This window comes from Bombina bombina, chromosome 5 (genome assembly GCF_027579735.1).
Source record: "Bombina bombina isolate aBomBom1 chromosome 5, aBomBom1.pri, whole genome shotgun sequence".
In the NCBI taxonomy this organism is placed as follows: domain Eukaryota; kingdom Metazoa; phylum Chordata; class Amphibia; order Anura; family Bombinatoridae; genus Bombina; species Bombina bombina.
Genome location: NC_069503.1, coordinates 857,149,346 through 857,167,735, shown reverse-complemented (window position 1 = coordinate 857,167,735; position 18,390 = coordinate 857,149,346).

Here is an 18,390-nt window from a genome sequence, read left to right as displayed (position 1 = left end):
TAAGGGTGACTACACGATCCCAGGGAGGGGGAGACAAAACAGACCCCACATTAGGAGGGCGGGGTATCAGACACAGGCCCCCAAGACGTCCACGACAGAGGACATAATCATTAATTTAAGCATGCATACTCTCACTGAGAGTGAATGTAAAGTGCTAAATAGGGGTTTATCATTTGTCCCTAGTGTACCTGTATCTGAATTTGATTTAAAACTTGATATATACAAACTCAATAGATCTCTAAAGATCAGGGAATTCTTTCAGAATAAAGAAACCATTTGTGCAAAAACTCAGGTTGAACTCAAATGTAAGCTTCCAACTTCATTTGAACCTGCCAACAGTAGTCCCAGTATCAAAACATTTCTTAGACTAGTCTCCCAAGATCTTGATACTGAGAGAACAGAAACCCAGTGGAAACACAATTTATCCAGGGATGAACAAAAGGCTATCCAAACTCTCCAGGTTGACTCCTCCATTGTAATCAGGCCCGCTGATAAGGGCGGGGCCATTGTGTTGCTAAATTACAATGATTATAGAGCAGACATCCTGGATCAGTTGGCCAATGAATGCACATATACACCACTGACCACTGACCCCACAGGCATATACAAAACACAATTGGATGGACTCATAAAGTTGGGGTTTGAGCAAGGTTTCATATCTGAACATATCCATTATTTCTGCACAACCAAATACCCTAGGGTACCCATTCTGTACTCTATCCCTAAAATCCACAAAACGTTGGACCATCCACCGGGCCGTCCGATTGTTTTGGCCCAAAACTCATTGACACAACCTGTAGCTCAATTTGTGGATGTGTTACTCCAACCAGTGGTTAAAGGGATACGGTCTTACATTATGGATACAAATGATTTCATTAGGAAGATACGGACTGTTGACATCCAACATGATGATTTACTCGTGAGTTTGGATGTTAACAGTCTGTACACTATCATACCCCACCAGGAGGGACTAAAGGCAGTTCAGGAGCATCTCACTGGCAATCCCCTTTACGAGGGCCCTCTGGTGGAATATATGATTTTGCTCATTGAGTATTGTTTGTTCAAGAATTATTTCCGGTTCGAAAATAGGTGGCCCCCGCTTATGCCAACATCTACATGTCACAGTTTGAAAATGTACACTTATGGTCCCATATGTGCGCATCGGTTATCTGTTATTACAGATACATAGATGACATCTTTTTGGTGTGGCGTGAGGGAATGGGGGGACTCCAGGTCTGGTACAATACTTACAATAGTTGTACATATAACGTTAAATTTAAAATGACTGTGGATGAACAATCAATTAACTTCCTGGATCTGACAGTCTTTAAAAACTCAGACAAACTTGGCACCACATTATACCACAAGCCTACAGACCGCAATTCCATACTTAGGGCTGATAGCTGCCATCCCCCAGCACTACTGAAGGGCATTGTGAAATCACAATTCATTAGAACCATGACAAATAACTCTGATCTAACGACTGGGGTCTCCCAACTGGTTGGTGTGGGTGAGAGGTTCCGCTCAAGAGGTCTGTGATCCAAGAATTGATGGAATCTGTATCCACTCTAACACAAGCTGAATTGATACAACCTAGGCCTAAACGGGACACCACAGATACATTAATCATGTCTACCACATTTGCTCCGGCCACCAAGAGCACTGGTCAAATTCTTCGCCAACATTGGCCCATCATGTCCTCAAACCCAAAGCTGACTTTCACCAACAATTTAAGACCCATGGTAATTTCAAGAGGGGTACCAATCTCAAAGATTTATTAATGAGAACTGACCCTAAAGCATGCTATAACACTGGTGTTAGAAGAAACATCAAGGGTTCCTACCGGTGCTTAGGTTGCACCACTTGCAACGGCCTAATTGGCACAAAGGTATTTCACCATCCACATACGAACCGGTCTTTCACAATCAGACACTCGATAACATGCACCACTACGCACGTAACAATAAATGAGGGCTAAATGAGGGCTAATACTAACAAACAATACTAACAAACACTGCTCAAGCCTGTTATGAACTATAACCCTAACAATTGTACATATTTTACATGTGCATAATAGTGGAAATGAGGGGATTTTGTATTGACATTTCTGTATCGCTTGCATCCTTTAGTAATGTGTGATACGTTTACTCGGTTAGTACAATGGTCAATAGCACATTTGTATTAGTATTGTCAGTTTTAGACTTTATCAGATTAGCTCCATTTGTTAATTTTTCTAAATTAATTTTTCTATTTGTCTTCAAATGCTATGTAGATGTATGCATATATATTGATTAGAAGTAATCATTGTCGTAAACAAGGTTCATATACTAAGAATCTGTAGGTACTGGTGTTAGCAAGCACACATAGGGTTAAGTTGATGATTGTCACCATGATAAATTAAACATTGGTCACATGTACATTACAATTAACCAATAGGTTCACAGTTTTGTTTTTAAATAGCAGATGTTTACTCCGATATGGCATGTCTATTATTAAGGCTACCAAGCCGAAACATGTCAAGCGTGCTCTGACTGTTGCAACCTTTGTTCTTTTATGTGACAAATAAACAAGAAGTGTTTAAACCGCTCGGGGGGGGGGGGGCCGGTATTTTTCTTCTTGCTCTAGGTCTTCGCTTGCACTCATTTTTTTTGCGCTTGAGCATTATGTGTGTAGTCTTTCTAAACACACAACACAATCAAGAGAAACTAAAGAATACTAAAGAATTACTGTGATACAGTTGGTTACATAATTTCTAACTGAAATCTGAAGTTTTAACACCCTTGTAGGGATTATTCACAATATATTATAAGCTATAGATAAATGTTATAAATGACCAAAAATCAACTAGATTATGTTGACTAGGTAAAGCTGGAGAGGCCCAAAGAGATCTCTTAGCAAATGTTGCCCAGTGTCTTAAACAGTATGGATGTTCCAGTTCAAATAATTATTCTCAAGCATTGCTTTGTTGTATATTTATTTACTTAAAACAACATGAAGGCCAATAACTTATGGGTTTAGACAATGAGTAAGCAAACTGTAAAATGATCTTTTAAAGATCATTTAAAACAATATTTCATCTGTTGTAAACAGTTTTTTTTTTTTGCATACGGAAATGATTTGATTACAGAGGAAATGCTATTAAAAGAAATTTAAAGCAGATTGAAGACAAAGCTAGAAAACACAGCTTATTCTTTAAGAGATGTTCAAATGTCAGGAGACATCCGTATTCTATTGCTTGTTCCCTTTACTGACAGAATCTTTAGTTTCTAAACATGTACGTAGTCAATGAACAATAGAATCACCAAAGTTTATGCACAACATACTCTGCTTTTTCTAAACTTTATCAAATAAATATGCCTTAAGCAAATCTGTACAAAAAATCCTATTTTCTATTGATTTTTTTGTTGTTCCAGTCTATGACTTATTAAAGTTATATAGCAGTTTCATAAGATGAACTGTCTTATTTCTTCTTTATTTTTTCCAGAAACTGTGCAGAGCTGGAAATAAATAAAATTATATGATTATCTACAAAATATTGGAGTGTAGTTCCACTGGAAAATACTTTTTGTTTAGTGGATTAAGTGCAGGTTTTCTAATTTCTCCATATCAGATTTAATTAGGAGAAATATTGATCCTTTTTGGTATAAAAACTCTAATACCTGCTATGCTGCTGCAAATACAATTTGGTTTACATTGTTAATGTCAACATGCTGAAATTATTCTGTAGATTGACATTATAAAGGGAAGAAGTTTAAGAAATAGAACAGTTCTAATAGTTTAATTTGCCTTTAAAGATTTGCAATTTCAATAATATGGTTTCTGTAGCACAATAGATTAAACAGAGAAAACTTTCATAATTCTAGAAAATGTGTCTGACCCCATTTAAAAATGTAATACAAAAACATTTTGTGCTGCTGCTGGCTTTTAGCAGTAGCACTACCTAGCTATCAATTTAATTTTAAACTGCTGACCAACTATTCCTCTCCTGTGCTAAAGACAGTGCTTGTAGGGAATAGCGGGTGAAAGCATTTTCATTAGCAAACACTGAATGACTCCTTAATGAATAACTGATGAAAGGAAATAGATATTTTTAATGTCTATTATATTCCACTTGCTAAAATATATAATAAAAAGGCACATATGACAGACACTAAATACAACTTTCTTCTTAACAACTGTAAACTGTTCCTACAGTACAGTAAAGGTGCATTGCAATCAAAAGCAGAATGATCCTAGTGTGCACCATGAATACATTATTCTTCAGTTTTTCAAGCCTGTCTAGCATACAGCAATATCTTAGCAACCAATGACCTGATTATAAAAAAAGGTGTTTTAATTGTGACATTTTGTGATTGCACCTTTGAAATTATCCACCTTCTAAAATCTCTCACTTGCCATATTTAGTGCTGATGGCAAATTTATGTGTCAGATATAGAAAGCAGTATCTTTTTTAGTCTAATTCCTATATCATTTTCTTCTGTTCCTTTCCATTTTTACTCTATGTCCTTGTTATTTTGTTAGGTAAAGGCACTGGGTATATTCTGTTTTATTGTTCCAAGTATTTTTTTTTTTATCACAGCCACTGACAGTTAAAAAAACCTAATCATGTGGAATGTGTGATAAATTCTCAGACTAAATATTGATTTATTATACCTGACCACTGCAGAAAATGCTGCATTCCCTTCATATATTGTACGTTATATTTGAACTTAAGCAATTGAGCCAAATCTATTTTTTATTTATATAATTTATTGTGTATGGAAATTAAGATCTTATAAATGTGTTACACACTGTATTGGGTAGGATTCAGTGTCATTCTTTTGCATTCTTAGTGCAGTAAGTGCATCACCTTAGATTAGGTTTGCTTACATCATTTTCAGGGTTCCTTTATCAAACGCTTGTTTGTTTGGGTGACTATTAAATCTGTTTTGAAGATCTATGAGGGTTTTAATCGGATATTGTATGTCATAAAGGCAATATGCAAATTGCCTTCCTTTATAAGGTGTGGGTTTTGACATCTTATGAGAATTTGGACATAGGGCTCAATGTACTAAGCGGTAGATGCTGCGTTTGAGCCCTTGTGGGGAAGGCTCCCTTGTGTGGGCCTTCTTTCCGCAATGTAAAAAACAGTTGTCATATGAGGTGGCAGAGATAAAACACACTACACAAATTCATTCTGGAATATTTACAGGTCACACAAGAGATGGTTGGGGTTGCACAAGGAAGTCCTTGTGCAATGGTTCATGTGGGAAGTGGAGACACAGGCATCTATTTATCAAAGATCTTGCGGACCTGATTCGATAGTGCGGATCAGGTCCGCAAGACCTCGCTAAATGCGGAGAGCAATACGCTCTCCGCATTTAACATTGCACCAGCAGCTCACAAGAGGTGGAACGCCGCCCCCTGCTGATTCGATCGGGTTGATTTCCGGCAATTCTTGTCTGCCTGCTCGGAGCAGGCGGACAGGGTTAAGGCGAGTCTGAAGACGCGCCAGAAAAACGGCCTTCAAGCTCCGTACGGAGCTTGATAAATATGGGCCACAGTGTTTGCTGCAAGGGCAGGCGGAAAGGTTTCCATGTCTAGAACATTTTCCACCTTTTAGTACATGCAGCCATAGTCACACCTGACTGTGAATGTTAGCACACAATTGTGGTGGTAATCGTATATCAAACTATCAAAACTAAAAAAAAAAATTAATTACTTTTATTAGATTGCATATTTTTGTTACGATGTAATGAGTAGATAAGTAATATGAAAAAGGTTTTTATGATTTTGCATGATTTTCCACATGGGAAATAATAAACTGACATTAAAATGTATAGATCAGTTTCTTGCTAATGAAACAGCAGCAAGACAAATGTGTGAATAAGGTTGGTATCAAACCCTGTTTGGAGGATACAGCTATAGTTGCAAGACAGCCTCATGTTAATAAGAGAGAGATCTATTGCAAAGATCATTTGAATCGCTTTAGAGAATTGAGTCAGTATATTTATGCTGTTTAGTAATTTATATTGAATTTAATGTGAAATATTACCTAATAAAAGACTTCATAAAAATTGTATAGCAAAAACATTGTATGTAAACAATAATAATACATCATGAGCATTATTCTCTCCAACAGTGTAAAGTTTATATTTGATGTACATCTTCTGTATAGATATATAGCTAAAAAAACATTCTGCTAGATTACGAGTCTTGCATTAGCCTTAAAAAGCAGCATTGAGAGGTCCCAACGCTGCTTTATAACGCCCGCTGGTATTAGGAGTCTTGAAATGACAGGCTCACCGCTCACTTTTTTGGCCAGACTCGAAAATACTGTAAATCCACTTACGTCAATTGCGTATCCTATTTTTTCAATGGGATTTGCCTAACGCCGGTATTACGAGTCTTCCAAAAAGTGAGAGGTACAGCCTCTCCTGTCAAGACTGATACCGCATTTAAAAGTCAGTAGTTAAGAGTTTTATGGGCTAACGCCATAGCATAAAACTGTTAACTAAAGTGCTAAAAGTACACTAACACCCATAAACTACCTATTAACCCCTAAACCAAAGCCCCCCACATCGCAAACACTAAAATAAAAATTTTAACCCCTAATCTGCCGAACCGGACATCGCCGCACTATAAAAAATATATTAACCCCTAAACCTCCGCACTCCCGCATCACAAACACTAGTTAAATTTTATGAACCCCTAACCTGCTGTCCCTAACATCGCCGACACCTACCTACATTTATTAACCCCTAATCTGCTGTCCCCAACATCGCCACAACTATATTAAATGTATTAACCCCTAAATTTAAGTCTAACCCTAACACCCCCTAACTTAAATATAATTTAAATAAATCTAAATAAAATTACTAAAATTAACTAAATTATTCCTATTTAAAACTAAATAGTTACCTATAAAATAAACCCTAAGCTAGCTACAATATAACTAATAGTTACATTGTAGCTAGCTTAGGATTTATTTTTATTTTCCAGGCAAATTTGTACTTGTACTAGGTACAATAGTTATTAAATAGTTATTAACTATTTAATAACTACCTAGTTAAAATAAAGACAATTTTACCTGTAAAATAAAACCTAACCTATATTACAATTACACCTAACACTACACTATAATTAATTTTAATTACCTAAACTAAATACAATTAATTACAATTTAAAAAAAATTATCTAAAATACAAAAACCCCCCACTAAATTACAGAAAATAATAAAATAATTACAAGTTTTTTAAACTAATTACACCTAATCTAATCCCCCTAATAAAATAAAAAAAAATAAACAAAATAATAAAATGCCCTACCATATACTAAATTACAAATAGCCCTTAAAAGGGCTTTTTGCAGGGCATTGCCCCAAAGTAATCAGCTCTTTTACCTGTAAAAAAGTGCAATACCCCCCCCAACATTAAAACCCACCACCCAAACACCCAACCCTACTCTAAAACCCACCCAATACCCCCTTATTAAGGTAGAAAAATCCTATTGGCTGATGCAATCAGCCAATAGGATTGAAGTTCAATCCTATTGGCTGATCCAATCAGTCAATAGGATTGAGCTAGCATTCTTTTGGCTGACTGGATCAGCCAATAGAATGTGAGCTCAATCCTATTGGCTGATTGCATTAGCCAATAGGATTTTTTCTACCTTAATTCCAATTGGCTGATAGAATTCTATCAGCCAATCAGAATTCAAGGAACGCCATCTTGGATGACGTCATTTAAAGGAACCTTCATTCTTCAGTGTGACTTCGTTTGAAGAGGATGCTCCACGTCATATGTCTTTAAGATGGAGCCGCTCCGCACCGGATGGATGAAGATAGAAGATGCAGCCTGGATGAAGACTTCTGCCTGTCTGGAGGACCTCTTTTTCCCGGCTTGGATGAAGACTTCTGCCCGTCTGTCAGGACCACTTCGCCCGGCTTCGTTGAGGACTTCGGCCTGGTTGGGTGAAGACTTCTCAAGGTAGGGTGATCTTCAAGGGGTTAGTGTTAGGTTTTATTGTGGGGGTATTGGGTGGGTTTTAGAGTAGGGTTGGGTGTGTGGGTAGTGGGTTTTAATGTTGGGGGGGGTATTGTACTTTTTTTTACAGGAAAAAGAGCTAATTACTTTGGGGCAATGCCCCGCAAAAGGCCCTTTTAAGTGCTATTTGTAATTTAGTATAGGGTAGGGCTTTCTATTTTGAGGGGCTTTTTATTGTATTAGGGGGATTAGATTAGGTGCAATTAGTTTAAAAAAAACTTGTAAATATTTTATTATTTTCAGTAATTTAGTGGGGGGGGTTTCCGTACTTTAGATAATTGTATTTAATTGTAGTTAATTTAGGGAATTAATTTAATTATAGTGTAGTGTTAGGTGTAATTGTAACTTAGGTTAGGATTTATTTTACAGGTAAATTTGACTATTTTAACTAGGTAGCTATTAAATAGTTAATAACTATTTAATAACTATTGTACCTAGTTAAAATAAATACAAAGTTGCCTGTAAAATAAAAATAAACCCTAATCTAGCTACAATGTAACTATTAGTTATATTGTAGCTATCTTAGGCCTAGATTTGGAGTTTGGCGTTAGCCGTGAAAACCAGCGTTAGAGGCTCCTAACGCTGGTTTTAGGCTACCGCCGGTATTTGGAGTCAGTCAAAATAGGGTCTAACGCTCACTTTTCAGCCGCGACTTTTCCATACCGCAGATCCCCTTACGTCAATTGTGTATCCTATCTTTTCAATGGGATCTTTCTAACTCCGGTATTTAGAGTCGTGTTTGAAGTGAGCGTTAGACATCTAACGACAAAACTCCAGCCGCAGGAAAAAAGTCAGTATTTAAGAGCTTTCTGGGCTAACGCCGGTTTATAAAGCTCTTAACTACTGTGCTCTAAAGTACACTAACACCCATAAACTACCTATGTACCCCTAAACCGAGGTCCCCCCACATCGCCGACACTCAAATAATTTTTTTAACCCCTAATCTGCCGACCGCCACCTACGTTATCCTTATGTACCCCTAATCTGCTGCCCCTAACACCGCCGACCCCTGTATTATATTTGTTAACCCCTAACCTGCCCCCCACAACGTCGCCTCCACCTACCTACACTTATTAACCCCTAATCTGCCGACCGCAAAGCGCCGCCACCTACGTTATCCTTATGTACCCCTAATCTGCTGCCCCTAACACCGCCGACCCCTATATTATATTTATTAACCCCTAATCTGCCCCCACAACGTCGCCTCCACCTGCCTACACTTATTAACCCCTAATCTGCCGACCGGACCTCACCGCTATTCTAATAAATGTATTAACCCCTAAAGCTAAGTCTAACCCTAACACTAACACCCCCCTAAATTAAATATAATTTTAATCTAACGAAATTAATTAACTCTTATTAAATAAATTATTCCTATTTAAAGATAAATACTTACCTGTAAAATAAATCCTAATATAGCTACAATATAAATTATAATTATATTATAGCTATTTTAGGATTAATCTTTATTTTACAGGTAACTTTGTATTTATTTTAACCAGGTACAATAGCTATTAAATAGTTAAGAACTATTTAATAGCTAAAATAGTTAAAATAATTACAAAATTACCTGTAAAAGAAATCCTAACCTAAGTTACAATTAAACCTAACACTACACTATCAATAAATTAATTAAATACAATCCCTACAAATAACAACAATTAAATAAACTAGCTAAAGTACAAAAAATAAAAAAGAACTAAGTTACAAAACATAAAAAAATATTTACAAACATAAGAAAAATATTACAACAATTTTAAACTAATTACACCTACTCTAAGCCCCCTAATAAAATAACAAAGCCCCCAAAAAAAATGTCCTACCCTATTCTAAATAACTAAAGTTCAAAGCTCTTTTACCTTACCAGCCCTGAACAGGGCCCTTTGCGGGGCATGCCCCAAGAAGTTCAGCTCTTTTACCTGTAAAAAAAAACATACAATACCCAAGCCCCCCAACATTACAACCCACCACCCACATACCCCTAATCTAACCCAAACCCCCCTTAAATAAACCTAACACTAAGCCCCTGAAGATCTTAGTGTATGTTTTTTTTTACAGGCAAAAGAGCTGAACTTCTTGGGGCATGCCCCGCAAAGGGCCCTGTTCAGGGCTGGTAAGGTAAAAGAGCTTTGAACTTTAGTTATTTAGAATAGGGTAGGGCATTTTTTTATTTTGGGGGGCTTTGTTATTTTATTAGGGGGCTTAGAGTAGGTGTAATTAGTTTAAAATTGTTGTAATATTTTTCTTATGTTTGTAAATATTTTTTTATTTTTTGTAACTTAGTTCTTTTTTATTTTTTGTACTTTAGCTAGTTTATTTAATTGTTGTTATTTGTAGGAATTGTATTTAATTAATTTATTGATAGTGTAGTGTTAGGTTTAATTGTAACTTAGGTTAGGATTTCTTTTACAGGTAATTTTTTAATTATTTTAACTATTTTAGCTATTAAATAGTTCTTAACTATTTAATAGCTATTGTACCTGGTTAAAATAAATACAAAGTTACCTGTAAAATAAAGATTAATCCTAAAATAGCTATAATATAATTATAATTTATATTGTAGCTATATTAGGATTTATTTTACAGGTAAGTATTTAGCTTTAAATAGGAATAATTTATTTAATAAGAGTTAATTTATTTCGTTAGATTAAAATTATATTTAATTTAGGGGGGTGTTAGTGTTAGGGTTAGACTTAGCTTTAGGGGTTAATACATTTATTAGAATAGCGGTAAGCTCCGGTCGTCAGATTAGGGGTTAATAATTGAAGTTAGGTGTCGGCGATGTTAGGGAGGGCAGATTAGGGGTTAATACTATTTATTATAGGGTTAGTGAGGCGGATTAGGGGTTAATAACTTTATTATAGTAGCGGTGCGGTCCGCTCGGCAGATTAGGGGTTAATAAGTGTAGGCAGGTGGGGGCGACGTTGTGGGCGGCAGATTAGGGCTTAATAAATATAATATAGGGGTCGGCGGTGTTAGGGGCAGCAGATTAGGGGTACATAAGTATAATGTAAGTAGCGGTGGTTTACGGAGCGGCAGATTAGGGGTTAAAAATAAAATGCAGGGGTCAGCGATAGCGGGGGTGGCAGATTAGGGGTTAATAAGTGTAAGGTTAGGGGTGTTTAGACTCGGGGTACATGTTAGGGTGTTAGGTGCAGACTTAGGAGGTGTTTCCACATAGCAAACAATGGGGCTGCGTTAAGAGCTGAACGCGGCTTTTTTGCAGGTGTTAGGTTTTTTTTCAGCTCAAACAGCCCCATTGTATCCTATGGGGGAATCGTGCACGAGCACGTTTTTGAGGCTGGCCGCTTGCGTAAGCAACTCTGGTATCGAGAGTTGAAGCTGCGTTAAAAATGTTCTACGCTCCTTTTTTTGGAGCCTAACGCAGCCTTTATGTGGACTCTCAATACCAGAGTTGTTTTTATGGTGCGGCCAGAAAAAAGCCGGCGTTAGTTTTTCGGGTCGTTACCGAAAAAACTCCAAATCTAGCAGTTAGGGTTTATTTTATATGGCCTAGATTTAGAGTTCGGCGGTAGCCGTCAAAACCAGCGTTAGAGGCTCCTAACGCTGGTTTTGGCCGCCCGCTGGTATTTGGAGTCAGTGATTAAAGGGTCTAACGCTCACTTTGCAGCCGCGACTTTTCCATACCGCAGATCCCCCTACGCCATTTGCGTATCCTATCTTTTCAATGGGATCTTTCTAACGCCGGTATTTAGAGTCGTTTCTGCAGTGAGCGTTAGAGCTCTAACGACAAGATTCCAGCCGCCTGAAAAAAGCAGGAGTTAAGAGCTTTCTGGCTAACGCCGGTTTATAAAGCTCTTAACTACTGTACCCTAAAGTACACTAACACCCATAAACTACCTATGTACCCCTAAACCGAGCTCCCCCCACATCGCCGCCACTCGATTAAAATTTTTAACCCCTAATCTTCCGACCGCCACCTACGTTATACTTATGTACCCCTAATCTGCTGCCCCTAACCCCGCCGACCCCTATATTACATTTATTAACCCCTAATCTGCCCCCCACAACATCGCCGCCAGCTACTTACAATAATTAACCCCTAATCTTCCGACCGCAAAGCGCCGCCACCTACGTTATCCCTATGTACCCCTAATCTGCTGCCCCTAACACCGCCGACCCCTATATTATATTTATTAACCCCTAATCTGCCCCCCTCAACGTCGCCGACACCTACCTACACTTATTAACCCCTAATCTGCCGAGCGGACCTGAGCGCTACTATAATAAAGTTATTAACCCCGAATCCGCCTCACTAACCCTATCATAAATAGTATTAACCCCTAATCTGCCCTCCCTAACATCGCCGACACCTACCTTCAATTATTAACCCCTAATCTGACGACCGGAGCTCACCGCTATTCTAATAAATGTATTAACCCCTAAAGCTAAGTCTAACCCTAACACTAACACCCCCCTAACTTAAATATAATTTTAATCTAACAAAATAAATTAACTCTTATTAAATAAATTAATCCTATTTAAAGCTAAATACTTAGCTGTAAAATAAACCCTAATATAGCTACAATATAAATTATAATTATATTATAGCTATTTTAGGATTAATATTTATTTTACAGGTAACTTTGTATTTATTTTAACTAGGTACAATAGCTATTAAATAGTTAAGAACTATTTAATAGTTACCTAGTTAAAATAATAACAAATTTACCTGTAAAATAAATCCTAACCTAAGATATAATTAAACCTAACACTACCCTATCAATAAAATAATTAAATAAACTACCTACAATTACCTACAATTAACCTAACACTACACTATCAATAAATTAAATAAACACAATTGCTACAAATAAATACAATTAAATAAACTAGCTAAAGTACAAAAAATAAAAAAGAACTAAGTTACAGAAAATAAAAAAATATTTACAAACATAAGAAAAATATTACAACAATTTTAAACTAATTACACCTACTCTAAGCCCCCTAATAAAATAACAAAGCCCCCCAAAATAATAAATTCCCTACCCTATTCTAAATTAAAAAAGTTACAAGCTCTTTTACCTTACCAGCCCTGAACAGGGCCCTTTGCGGGGCATGCCCCAAGAAGTTCAGCTCTTTTGCCTGTAAAAAAAAACATACAATACCCCCCCCCCCCCAACATTACAACCCACCACCCACATACCCCTAATCTAACCCAAACCCCCCTTAAATAAACCTAACACTAATCCCCTGAAGATCTTCCTACCTTGTCTTCACCATCCAGGTATCACCGATCCGTCCTGGTTCCAAGATCTTCATCCAACCCAAGCGGGGGTTGGCGATCCATAATCCGGTGCTGAAGAGGTCCAGAAGAGGCTCCAAAGTCTTCATCCTATCCGGGAAGAAGAGGCGATCCGGACCGGCAACCATCTTGATCCAAGCGGCATCTTCTATCTTCATCCGATGACGACCGGCTCCATCCTGAAGACCTCCACCGCGGACCCATCTTCTTCCGGCGACGTCCAACTGCAGAATGACGGTTCCTTTAAGGGACGTCATCCAAGATGGCGTCCCTCGAATTCCGATTGGCTGATAGGATTCTATCAGCCAATCGGAATTAAGGTAGGAATATTCTGATTGGCTGATGGAATCAGCCAATCAGAATCAAGTTCAATCCGATTGGCTGATCCAATCAGCCAATCAGATTGAGCTCGCATTCTATTGGCTGATCGGAACAGCCAATAGAATGCGAGCTCAATCTGATTGGCTGATTGGATCAGCCAATCGGATTGAACTTGATTCTGATTGGCTGATTCCATCAGCCAATCAGAATATTCCTACCTTAATTCCGATTGGCTGATAGAATCCTATCAGCCAATCGGAATTCGAGGGACGCCATCTTGGATGACGTCCCTTAAAGGAACCGTCATTCTGCAGTTGGACGTCGCCGGAAGAAGATGGGTCCGCGGTGGAGGTCTTCAGGATGGAGCCGGTCGTCATCGGATGAAGATAGAAGATGCCGCTTGGATCAAGATGGTTGCCGGTCCGGATCGCCTCTTCTTCCCGGATAGGATGAAGACTTTGGAGCCTCTTCTGGACCTCTTCAGCACCGGATTATGGATCGCCAACCCCCGCTTTGCTTTGGATGAAGATCTTGGAACCAGGACGGATCGGTGATACCTGGATGGTGAAGACAAGGTAGGAAGATCTTCAGGGGATTAGTGTTAGGTTTATTTAAGGGGGGTTTGGGTTAGATTAGGGGTATGTGGGTGGTGGGTTGTAATGTTGGGGGGGGGTATTGTATGTTTTTTTTTACAGGCAAAAGAGCTGAACTTCTTGGGACATGCCCCGCAAAGGGCCCTGTTCAGGGCTGGTAAGGTAAAAGAGCTTGTAACTTTTTTAATTTAGAATAGGGTAGGGAATTTATTATTTTGGGGGGCTTTGTTATTTTATTAGGGGGCTTAGAGTAGGTGTAATTAGTTTAAAATTGTTGTAATATTTTTCTTATGTTTGTAAATATTTTTTTATTTTCTGTAACTTAGTTCTTTTTTATTTTTTGTACTTTAGCTAGTTTATTTAATTGTATTTATTTGTAGCAATTGTGTTTATTTAATTTATTGATAGTGTAGTGTTAGGTTAATTGTAGGTAATTGTAGGTAGTTTATTTAATTATTTTATTGATAGGGTAGTGTTAGGTTTAATTATATCCTAGGTTAGGATTTATTTTACAGGTAAATTTGTTATTATTTTAACTAGGTAACTATTAAATAGTTCTTAACTATTTAATAGCTATTGTACCTAGTTAAAATAAATACAAAGTTACCTGTAAAATAAATATTAATCCTAAAATAGCTATAATATAATTATAATTTATATTGTAGCTATATTAGGGTTTATTTTACAGGTAAGTATTTAGCTTTAAAAAGGATTAATTTATTTAATAAGAGTTAATTTATTTCGTTAGATTAAAATTATATTTAAGTTAGGGGGGTGTTAGTGTTAGGGTTAGACTTAGCTTTAGGGGTTAATACATTTATTAGAATAGCGGTGAGCTCCGGTCGTCAGATTAGGGGTTAATAATTGAAGGTAGGTGTCGGCGATGTTAGGGAGGGCAGATTAGGGGTTAATACTATTTATGATAGGGTTAGTGAGGCGGATTCGGGGTTAATAACTTTATTATAGTAGCGCTCAGGTCCGCTCGGCAGATTAGGGGTTAATAAGTGTAGGTAGGTGTCGGCGACGTTGTGGGGGGCAGATTAGGGGTTAATAAATATAACATAGGGGTCGGCGATGTTAGGGCAGCAGATTAGGGGTACATAGGGATAACGTAGGTTGCGGCGGTTTACGGAGCGGAAGATTAGGGGTTAATAATAATATGCAGGGGTCAGCGATAGCGGGAGTGGCAGATTAGGGGTTAATAAGTGTAAGGTTAGGGGTGCTTAGACTCGGGGTACATGTTAGAGTGTTAGGTGCAGACGTAGGAAGTGTTTCCCCATAGGAAACAATGGGGCTGCGTTAGGAGCTGAACGCTGCTTTTTTGCAGGTGTTAGGTTTTTTTTCAGCTCAAACAGTCCCATTGTTTCCTATGGGGGAATCGTGCACGAGCACGTTTTTGATGCCGGCCGCGTCCGTAAGCAACTCTGGTATCGAGAGTTGCATTTGCGGTAAAAATGCCCTACGCTCCTTTTTTGGAGCCTAACGCAGCATTTGTTTTAACTCTCGATACCAGAGTTAAATTTATGGTGCGGCCAGAAAAAAGCCCGCGGAGCGTTAACAGCCCTTTTACCGCCGAACTCTAAATCTAGGCCTATGTATTTAGTTTTAAATAGGAATAATTTAGTTAATTGTAGTTATTTTATTTAGATTTATTTAAATTATATTTAAGTTAGGGGGTGTTAGGGTTAGGGTTAGACTTAGGTTTAGGGGTTAAGAACTTTATTATAGTGGTGGCGACATTGGGGGAGACAGATTAGGGGTTAATAAATATAATGTAGGTGTCGGCGATGTTGGGGGCAGCAGATTAGGGGTTAATAAGTATAATGTAGGTGACGGCGGTGTCCGGAGCGGCAGATTAGGGGTTAATAATATTATGCAGGTGTCAGGGGCTGCGGACTAGGGGTTAATAAGTGTAATATTAGGGGTGTTTAGACTCGGGGTTCATGTTAGCGTGTTAGGTGTAGACATAAAAGTATTTCCCCATAGGAATCAATGGGGCTGCGCTAGGAGCTGAACGCTGCTTTTTTGCAGGTGTTAGGTTTTTTTTCAGCCGGCTCTCCCCCATTGATTGCTAAGGGGAAATCATGCACAAGCACGTTTTACCTGCTCACCACTAACGTAAGCAGCGCTGGTATTAAGGTGAGATGTGGAGCAAAATTTTGCTCTCCACTCACTTTTCTGCGGCTAACGCCGGGTTTGTAAAAACCCGTAACACCAACGTTGTCTGTAGGTGAGCGGTGAGGGAAAACTACCCGTTAGCACCGCACCCTTCCTAACGCAAAACTCGTAATCTAGGTGATTGTATTTCTACATATAGGATTTGCAAAAGAAATTATAAAGACATTTGTTGTCAACACCCCTATTTGGGAAACTGTAGATTTGACAAACACAAGGAATACACTTTAATGTTAACCAATGGAGGATCTTTAGAGAACTGGAAATTCATTGTGGCTTTAAATAAGCTACATAAGAAACAACTGAAGGGGAGACAGTACACAGATAAGTAGTAAAAATCCTTCATTATTTTACAACTGCATGCACAGTAATTTGAACAGTATCTAGCAGTGTTGGTGATCTCTATATTTATTCTTCCATTTATAAAAATATGCATGATTAATATTGGTTTAGTATAATAAAATTACTATGGTCTAGATCAGGGGTGTCAAACTCAAATTCATCGGGGGCCGCATCAGCAGTTTGGTCACCCTCAAAGGGCCGGTTGTATCTAGGACTATGTGTCCACTCTTTATTATCATAAATTATTGTCACTGCATTCAATTGTATTCCTTCATCACTGCCACTGCCTCATAGCAAATAAGACATTCCGGCTTGTCTCCATTAATCACAAACATGTATTCACTTTCCCATCTCTGCTGAAATTGCCTTCCCTCTGCTTCAACTTTTCGTTTCTTAGACATTTTTGGGTTATTTGATTGTAGTTTATGGTCCCTATACCACTGTTAAGTGACACGGAAGTGGTCAGTATATCCAAAGTTTACCGCTTTAGACCCCCCCTAATAAGCAGACCCAGTTTACCGCTCAGACTTTTAAACAGAATAATAAGCAGACCCCCCTAATAAGCAGATCCCCCCTCCCACATACATCACATACATTCCTTAAGAAACTTATGTACTTACAGTACAGGAGAGAAGGGTTCAGGGGGTTCAGGCAGCGCTCAATATAAAAACAAGTGGAGGTTTCCTGTGTAGAACGGCCGGCGCTGCTAGAGGGCAGACGTTCTCTGGCTTGTAGGCTGCCGCGCATGCGCTGAAGAGGCGGCTTTCTTGTGTCAAAAAAAAAAGCAAAAAAAAAAGCGAGAATAAAAGGTGAAGGCTGGCGGCCGGCGGCGGCTACACGGGCCACATGACGAGGTCTGGTGGGCCGGATTCGGCCCGCGGGCCTTGTGTTTGACACCCATGGTCTAGATTATAATATTTTTTTGTGCTCAAATTCACATTACAAGTGGTGAAGTGTTGAAATTATAACACATTTGTTTGTGCTCGCATTTTACGCTCAAACTTTTTACACAACTTGAAAGACTGCTTAAAGAGTTTTTGCAGAGAAAAAGTTGCATTAAACACACACACACAAAAGATAATAAAATTTTTGCACCTACACTATGCACCCCATACACTATTCACCACTAAACCCCGACACTGCCCACAACAATAACCTCCCTACTCTACTTAACCCCTAAACTGCCACACCACCTATTGCAATAAACTCCCAATGCTACTTAAAGGACCAGTGAACAGATTTGCATAATCAACAAATGCAAGATAACAAGACAATGCAATATCACTTAGTCTGAATTTCAAATGGGTAGTAGATTTTGTTCCGACAACTTTAAACGTTATGTCTATTTCCACTCCCCCTGTACCATGTGACAGCCATCAGCCAATCACAAATGCATACACGTACCATGTGACAGCCATCAGCCAATCACAAATGCATACACGTTTATTATGTGAATTTTTACACATGCTCAGTATGAGCTGGTGACTCAAAATGTTTAAATATAAAAAGACTGTGCACATTTTGTTAATGGAAGTAAATTGGAAAGTTGTTTAAAATTGCAATTTAATAAATGCCCCAAATGTTCTTATTTTGCTGCTGATATTACTCACATGTTCTGGCATTGTCCTAAAGTGAGTAATGTATGGAGTAAGCTAGAATATTGGCTTAA